The following is a 7,329-nucleotide window of genomic DNA, read 5'->3' as shown; positions in this document are numbered from 1 at the left end:
TTTCCTCCACTCCTCTCTCTTTCTCTCGCTCTCTCTTTCCTTTCTTTCTCTCTCTTTTTCCTCTCTCGTTTCCTTTCCTTTCCTCTTTCCTTCTTGCTCTTTTTTCCTTTCCTTCTTGCTCTTTTCCTTCTCCCTCTCTCTCTCTTCCTTTCCTTTTCTCCTTTTCTCTTTGTTTTCCTTTCCTTCTTGCTATTTTTCTTCTCTCTCTCTTTCCTTTCCCTCTCTCTCTCTCGTTTCCTTCACTTCTCTCTCTCTCTCTCTCTCTCTCATTTCCTTAACATCTTTTTCCTCTCCTTTCCTTCTCTCTCTTTCTCTTTTCCTTTCTCTCTCTCCCTCTCCCTCTTTCTCTCTCCCTCTTTCTTTCTCTTCATTTCCTTCTCTCTTTCTCTCTCCTTTCCTTTCGTCTGTCTCTGCCTGTCTGTGTGTGTGTCTCTCTCTCTCTTTCCTTTCCTCCACTCCTCTCTCTTTCTCTCGTTCTCTCTTTCCTTTCTTTCTCTCTCTTTTTCTCTCTCTCTTTTTCCTTTCCTTCTCTCTCTCTCGCGTTTCCTTTCCTTTCCTCTTTCCTTCTTGCTCTTTTCCTTCTCCCTCTCTCTCTCTCTTTTCCTTTCCTTTTTTTTTCTCTCTCTCTTTTCCTTTCCTTTTCTCTCTCTCGTTTCCTTTCCTTCCTTTTCTTTTCCTTTCCTTTTCTCTTTGTTTTCCTTTCCTTCTTGCTATTTTTCTTCTCTCTCTCTTTCCTTTCCCTCTCTCTCTCTCGTTTCCTTCCCTTTCTTTCTCTCTCTCTCATTTCCTTCCCTTTCTTTCTCTCTCTCTCCTTCCCTTTCCTTATCGCTCTCATCCTTTTCCTTTATTTTACTTTCCTTCACTTCTCTCTCTCTCATTTCCTTTACTTCCTTTTCCTCTCTCTTTCTCTTTTCCTTTCTCACTCTCTCCCGCTCCCTCTTTCTCTCTCTTCATTTCCTTCTCTCTCTCTTCCTTTCCTTCTCTCTCTCCTTTCCTTTCATCTCTGTCTCTGCCTGTCTGTGTGTGTCTCTCTCTCTCTCTTTCCTTTCCTCCACTCCTCTCTTTTTCTCTTGCTCTCTATTTTTCTTTCCTTTTCCTTTCCTTCACTTCTCTCTCTTTCTTCCTTTCTCTTTTCCTTCCTGGAACAGTGACCGCTTCTCTTGATAAGACTCCTCCTCTGGCTGTTGCATTCCCCTCCTCCGCCAGTCCTGGGGTACAGCGCTGAGCTCACTCAGGGCTTCCTATTCAGGGCAGTGAGGGGTTGTTGGAAAGGTTGACACCAGCAGGGCTACCAAGAGAACCTCAATGACCCTGAATGGTTAAATTGACTCTTTAAATGACAGAAATGTGTCAGGAAGTGGAGAACTCCTTTAAGTTCCATTTTCTTTCTTCCCTAGCTGGAGGAACGGATTACCCCGGAGGCCTAGCGACACGGACCGGCTCCGACCGAAAACTGTAACGGGTCACAGACAAGGCCATGCCCGGCAACTAACCCTTTCACTCCCTGGAGGCTGTCACCCCATTTTTACTCTTCTTACGTCCGTCTAGAACTGGTGCCCCATCCGACCCGCCTGAGTCACCGTGATATGCAGTCATCTTCAGCTTCCCCTCTCCCCTCCCCCCCAGGAATCTTGGGGGTGAAGATCTGATGCTTCCAAGAAAGGACGCCTTGTTTCCTAAAAGTCGCCGAATGCTTCCTTTTTTTCTTTCCCCGATATGTTCACAGGAGCACGGGGTCACCTCACCTACCTTCTGAAATGCGTTATCCATCAGCTGGCATAAAGCAGTTCATGAGGCTTTTCATTATTCTTTGACCTCGGACGCTGTATATCTGGAGCCACCTCCACCCCGAACGGAGGACGTATGGAGGCCACCATTGCCAACCTCTACTTCTGAAAATACTAGCTCACTGGCTTTCATTCTAATCCAAAGCTTCAGGGTTTTAGGAGTTTTTTTTGTAGTGCTTCAGTTTGGGGTTCACTTTATGGAGAGTTAGTGGGTCCTTGTAGTGTTCCTAGGCAGGTACCTGGGAGGGGGTTTGGTTCCTCAGGCAGGAAATTTGTGGGTGTGCAATTTAATGCTAAGCCCTGAAGAAGGGGAGTCATAATTCCCCAAAGTGCATTGGTTATATTTATCTAACCGCTTACAAAATAAAAGTCTGGAACCAAATTCTCAACGCGCTCCTCGTGGCACCCAACTGGTTTCCTGTCCACGAGACCACCACCCTACCAGGTACCAGTCTATTTTGCCCATACACAGCTGCTCTAGTTTTGATAAATCCTCTGTGAATGGGGAAAATCCCCCATTATGGCCACTAGATGGAGCTGAAGAGCATACATGTTAGCTAGGATACTCAGCGCCATCTAGTGGCTACAATGTAGCATTTCTCCACATTCACGCTAAATAACATTTGAGAAATATCCTATTATGGCCACTAGATGGAGCTGAGGAGAAAATGTATGACCTAGGATACACAGGGCCATCTAGTGGCTGTAATGCAGTATTTCTTCCCATTCATGCTGAATAACATTCAATCTACAAGAGAAAACAAAGCCTGAGAACATTCATTTTTGCCCATACACAGCTGCTCCAGTTTTGATAAATTCTCTGTGAATAGGAAAAATACCCTACTAGATGGAGCTGAGGTGCATACTTATTACCTAGGATACTCAGAGCCATCTAGTGGCCATGATGCAGCATTTCCCCCCATTCACACTAAATATCATTAGATCCACAGAGGAAAAAAAATCCTGAGAACATTGGATTTTGCCCATATACAGCTGCTTCAGTTTTGATAAATTCTCTGTGAATAGGATAAATACCCCACTAGATGGAGCTGAGGAGCATACTTATTACCTAGGATACTTAACACCATCTAGTGGTCATATTCAATTTTGCCAATGAATAGCTGCTCCAGTTTTGATAAATTCTCTGTGAATAGGAAAAATACCCCACTAGATGGAGCTGAGGAGCATACTTATTACCTAGGATACTCAGAGCCATCTAGTGGCCACGATGCAGCTTTTCCCCTCATTCACACTAAATAACATTTGATCCACAGAGGAAAAAAAAAAATCCTGAGAACATTGGATTTTGCCCATACACAGCTGCTCCAGTTTTGATAAACCCTCTGTGAATATGGAAAATACACTACTAGATGGAGCTGCGGAGCAAACTTATAACCGAGGATACTCAGCACCATCTAGTGGTCATAATGTAGTATTTCTCCCAATTCACGCTGAATAACATTCAATCTACAAGAGAAAAAAAGCCTGAGAACATTCAATTTTGCCCATGGATAGCTTCTCCAGTTTTGATAAATCCTCTGTGAATAGGGAAAATACACCACTAGATGGAGCTGGGGAGCAAACTTATAACCTAGGATACTCAGGGCCATCTAGTGGTCGTAATGCAGTATTTCTCCCCATTCCTGCTAAATAACATTTGAGAAATATCCCATTATGGTCACTAGATAGAGCTGAAAAGAGCACATTTTACCTAGTATACTCAGCGCCATCTAGTGGCCACAATGTAGTATTTCTCCCCATTCCTGCTAAATAACATTTGAGAAATGCCCCATTATGGCCACTAGATGGAGCTGAGGAGCATACTTATTACCTAGGTTACACAGCGCAATCTAGTGGTCATAATGCAGTATTTCGCCTCATTCAGGCTGAATAACGATCAATGTACAAGAAAAAAAGCCTGAGAACATTCATTTTTGCCCATGCATATCTGCTCCAGTTTTGACAAATCCACTGTGAATGGTAAAATTACCCCATTATGGGCACTAGAAGGAACCAAGGAGCATACTTATTTCTTAGGATACTCAGTGCAATCTAGTGGTCATAATGCAGTATTTCTCCCCATTCACGCTGAATAACATTCAATCTACAAGAGAAAAAAGTCAGAGAACATTCAATTTTACCCATGGATAGCTGCTCCAGTTTTAATAAATCCTCTGTGAATAGGAAAAATAGGCCACTAGATGGAGCTGAAGAGCATACTTATTACCTAGGATACTCAGAGCCATCTAGTGGCCATAATGCAGCATTTTTGCCCATTTACACGAAATATCATTCGATCCACAGAGAAAAAAAAGCCTGAGAACATTTGATTTTGCACATGCACAGCTGCTCCAGTTTTGACGAATCCTCTTTGAATGTGAAAAAGTACCCCATTATGGCCACTAGATGGAGCTGAAGAGCATACATGTTACGTAGGATGCTCAGCCCCATCTAGTGGCCACAAAGTAGTATTTCTCCCCATTCACGCTAAATAACATTTGAGAAATATCCCATTATGGCCCCTAGATGGCGCTAACTTATTACCTAGAATACTCAGTGCCATCTAGTGGCCGTAATGCAGCATTTGCTAAATAACATTCGATCTACAGAGAAAAAAAGCCTGAGAAAATTGGATTCTGCCCCGTTCGCAAAGAGAGATTTTACACGCAGTTTCGAAGGATGAAGAGATGCTCAGATTTTATATAGATACACCCTTTAGTTTAAAGAAATGTATATTTTATTAAGTCGAATTGTAGCAATGAATACTGTTATGCAAAAACGGTCGTCCCAGAGCCTTTAGCGCCTGAACCGCAAATCTCAGAATGGCCCGGGTCGCCCAATTTTGATTTATCAGGCATGTTTCAGAAGATGTTTGCATGTCGCTGTCCACAGATATATCTGCTTTTTGTTATTTTTTTAATTTCCCCGCTGCGTAATGCACATAGGTGTAGTACTTACCTTGCCGGGGCCGGGGGGGCTGTAATCACAGTATTGTAACAAAGCGCCATCCTGAGCCGCTCCGGCGCCAAATTCACGTCCAAAGCTTTAATCAAACGGCCATGTCGGCGGTCAGACTTTGCGGGGGCAGGGTGGCGGGACGCAGGACACCGTCAGATCCCGCTTCCTCAGTCGCCTCCAGCCAACATGGCCGACGTTGTGAATGTTTAAACTTTTAAACTCCGGGAAACAGTCCGGCCGCGGCGACCCGACTCCGGAGATCGTGGAGCTCGGGGGAGGGGTAGGGGGCTGGGGGTGGGGGTGGGTCGAAAGGGGTTAAAGGGACTTTTTAACAAAGCATGTTATTTATTTTGTAATACGGAAATTAAAACGGAATCTAATTAGAATTATATTATGTATGAACGATGAAGGAAGGTTGGAAGAGGCCGACTCTCTCTGTGAGGCTCGCTTTAGGATGCCGTGTGTTTTGCTTGCGGGCTTTTTATGAGCGATAAACAGCCCAGAAAGAAAAGCACGGGTTTACTTTCCAAGGTCCAGGCTTATTAGAGTGCTGGCTGTAGCTTTAATGCACGCTGTTAGCAAAGATTCAGTCTTTTAGCGACTCGCTTAAAGCTACAGCCAGCTCAGCTTCAGTCTTTTAAAGACTCACTTAAAGCTACAGCCAGCACTTTTATTAACATCCGTATTCAACTTTGTAGCTGAAGGGTGTGTAAGGGGCTCTGATTAAGCTGCTTAGGGCTTAGCTGTTTATTTAGGGGACAATAAAGCTCTCTCTTGTATATGATATCAAACCAAATAATTCTGATTGGCTGTAATTTATTGTAAAGGAACGTACATGCAAGTGCAGTGCTTGAAACCGATGCCTATAAAAAGGCATCCAATGTGCCCTTCGATGCCCCCTGGGGGCCCTTTATCAGTAAGAAGTTTTTTGCAGTATGTCTGAGAACTCTGCTGCCCCCTGGGGACCTTTATCAGTAAGCAGTTTTTTGCTGGAAATGCGTATTTCTGGGAACTCTGCTGCCCCCTGGGGACCCCTTCTCAGTTAGCAGTTTCTGCAGTATATCTGGGAACTTTTCTGCCCCCTCAGGGGGAGGGGGGGGGGTGCTTTATCAGTAAGCAGTTTTGTAGTAGTATATCTGAGAACTCTGCTGTCTCCTGTGGACCTTTTATCAGTAAGCAGTTTCTGTAGTATCGCTTAGAACTCTGCTGCCCCCTGCAGGCCTTTTATCAGTAAGCATTTTGTTGCTGCATATCTGAGAACTCTGCTGCCCCCCGGGGACCAGTAAGCAGTTTCTGTAGTATATCTGAGAACTCTGCTGCCCCCTGCAGGCTTTTTATCAGTAAGCATTTTGTTGCTGCATATCTGAGAACTCTGCTGCCCCCTGGGGACCATTTATCAGTAAGCAGTTTCTGTAGTATATCTGAGAACTCTGCTGCCCCATGCAGGCCCTTTATCAGTAAGCAGCAGTTTTTTGCTGGAAATGCGTATCATGCGTATTTCTGAGAACTCTGCTGCCCCCCGGGGACCCCTTATCAGTAAGCAGTTTCTGCAGTATATGGGGAAGGGGGGGGGGGGTGGTCTTTATCAGAAAGAAGTTTTGTAGTAGTATATATGAGAACTCTGCTGCCCCCTGTGGACCCTTTATAAGTAAGTAGTTTTTTGCTGTATATCTGAGAACTCTGCTGCCTCCTGGGGACCTTTTATCAGTAAGCAGTTTCTGTAGTATATCTGAGAACTCTGCTGCCCCCTGGGGGCCCTTTATCAGTAAGCAGTTTCTGGTGTATATCTGAGAACTCTGCCTCCCCCTGCAGACCCTTTATCAGTAAGCAGTTTCTGTAGTATATCTGAGAACTCTACTATCCCCTGGAGACCCTATATCAGTAAGCAGTTTCTTTAGCATATCTGGGAACACTGCTGCCCCCTGGGGACCCTTTATCAATAAGCAATTTCTTTAGTATATCTGAGAGCTCTGCTGCCCCCTGGGGACCCTTTATCAGCAAGCAGTTTCTGTAGTATATCTGGTAACTCTGCTGCCCCCTGGGGACTCTTTATCAGGTTTTGCAGTATATCTGGGAACTCTGCTGCCCCCTGGGGGCCCTTTATCAATAAGCAGTTTATTTAGTATATCTAAGAGCTCCGCTGCCCCCTGGGGACCCTTTATCAGCAAGCAGTTTCTGTAGTATATCTGGTAACTCTGCTGCCCCCTGGGGACTCTTTATCAGGTTTTGCAGTATATCTAGGGAACTCTGCTGCCCCCTGGGGGCCCTTTATCAGTAAGCAGCAGTTTTGCAGTATATCTGAGAGCTTTGCTGCCCCCTAAGGACCTTTTATCAGTAAGCAGTTTCTGCAGTATATCTGAGAACTCTGCTGCCCCCTTGAGACCCAAGCAGCTTTGCAGTCAATATGAGAACTCTGCTGCCCCCTTCTGGCGAGTCTGATATATTACACCCTCCTTCCAAGCCTCAGAGAGAATGTCACGCTCCTGACAGATTTTCCTCAGTAGCATATAATTTAAGTAGGGCTACTGCGTAGCCGCCAAACTAAGTACGATGCATGCCGAATTTTACTGTACCAACAGGCTAT

The 7,329-nt window shown here is 44.8% G+C and overlaps 1 protein-coding gene and 2 long non-coding RNA genes across 7 annotated transcripts in view; 2 read left to right on the top strand and 1 right to left on the bottom strand.

Moving 5' to 3' along the window:
- The window catches only part of SCN1B (sodium voltage-gated channel beta subunit 1), a 43,203-nt gene extending 41,475 nt beyond the window's left edge, over positions 1 to 1,728 (top strand). For both annotated transcript variants that reach the window (XM_082273622.1, XM_082273623.1), the window contains exon 6: positions 1,398 to 1,728. The gene's annotated coding sequence lies outside the window, so the exon portion shown is untranslated. The remainder of the gene's footprint in view (positions 1 to 1,397) is intronic.
- A 4,180-nt stretch (positions 1,729 to 5,908) lies between these two features.
- LOC309568598 overlaps positions 5,909 to 7,329 on the top strand; it is a 1,790-nt gene continuing 369 nt past the window's right edge. Inside the window, exons 1-4 of one of the 3 annotated variants that reach the window (XR_014226035.1) lie at positions 6,118 to 6,212; positions 6,802 to 6,934; positions 6,987 to 7,095; positions 7,145 to 7,329. The exon at positions 7,145 to 7,329 is cut by the window's right edge and continues 369 nt beyond it. This is a non-coding gene — a long non-coding RNA (uncharacterized lncRNA). Of the gene's footprint in view, positions 5,934 to 6,117; positions 6,213 to 6,443; positions 6,469 to 6,801; positions 6,935 to 6,977; positions 7,096 to 7,144 lie in introns of those variants that run through there. The other 2 variants (XR_014226034.1, XR_014226036.1) reach the window with 2 other exon arrangements.
- Positions 6,093 to 7,130, bottom strand: LOC309568599. Of its 2 annotated transcripts, XR_014226037.1 has the most exons (4): positions 7,071 to 7,130; positions 6,618 to 6,792; positions 6,444 to 6,502; positions 6,093 to 6,194 (listed from the first exon to the last, which is right to left on the bottom strand). It is a non-coding gene; the product is annotated as an uncharacterized lncRNA (long non-coding RNA). The 2 variants fall into 2 exon arrangements; XR_014226038.1 differs by lacking the exons at positions 6,093 to 6,194; positions 6,444 to 6,502; positions 6,618 to 6,792 and adding an exon at positions 6,871 to 6,959.

Source organism: Pelophylax lessonae (genome assembly GCF_965119305.1).
Source record: "Pelophylax lessonae genome assembly, chromosome: 12".
NCBI classification, from domain to species: Eukaryota; Metazoa; Chordata; class Amphibia; order Anura; family Ranidae; genus Pelophylax; species Pelophylax lessonae.
Note: the sequence above shows the minus strand (reverse complement) of the source record. Positions and strands in the feature narration are given on the sequence as shown.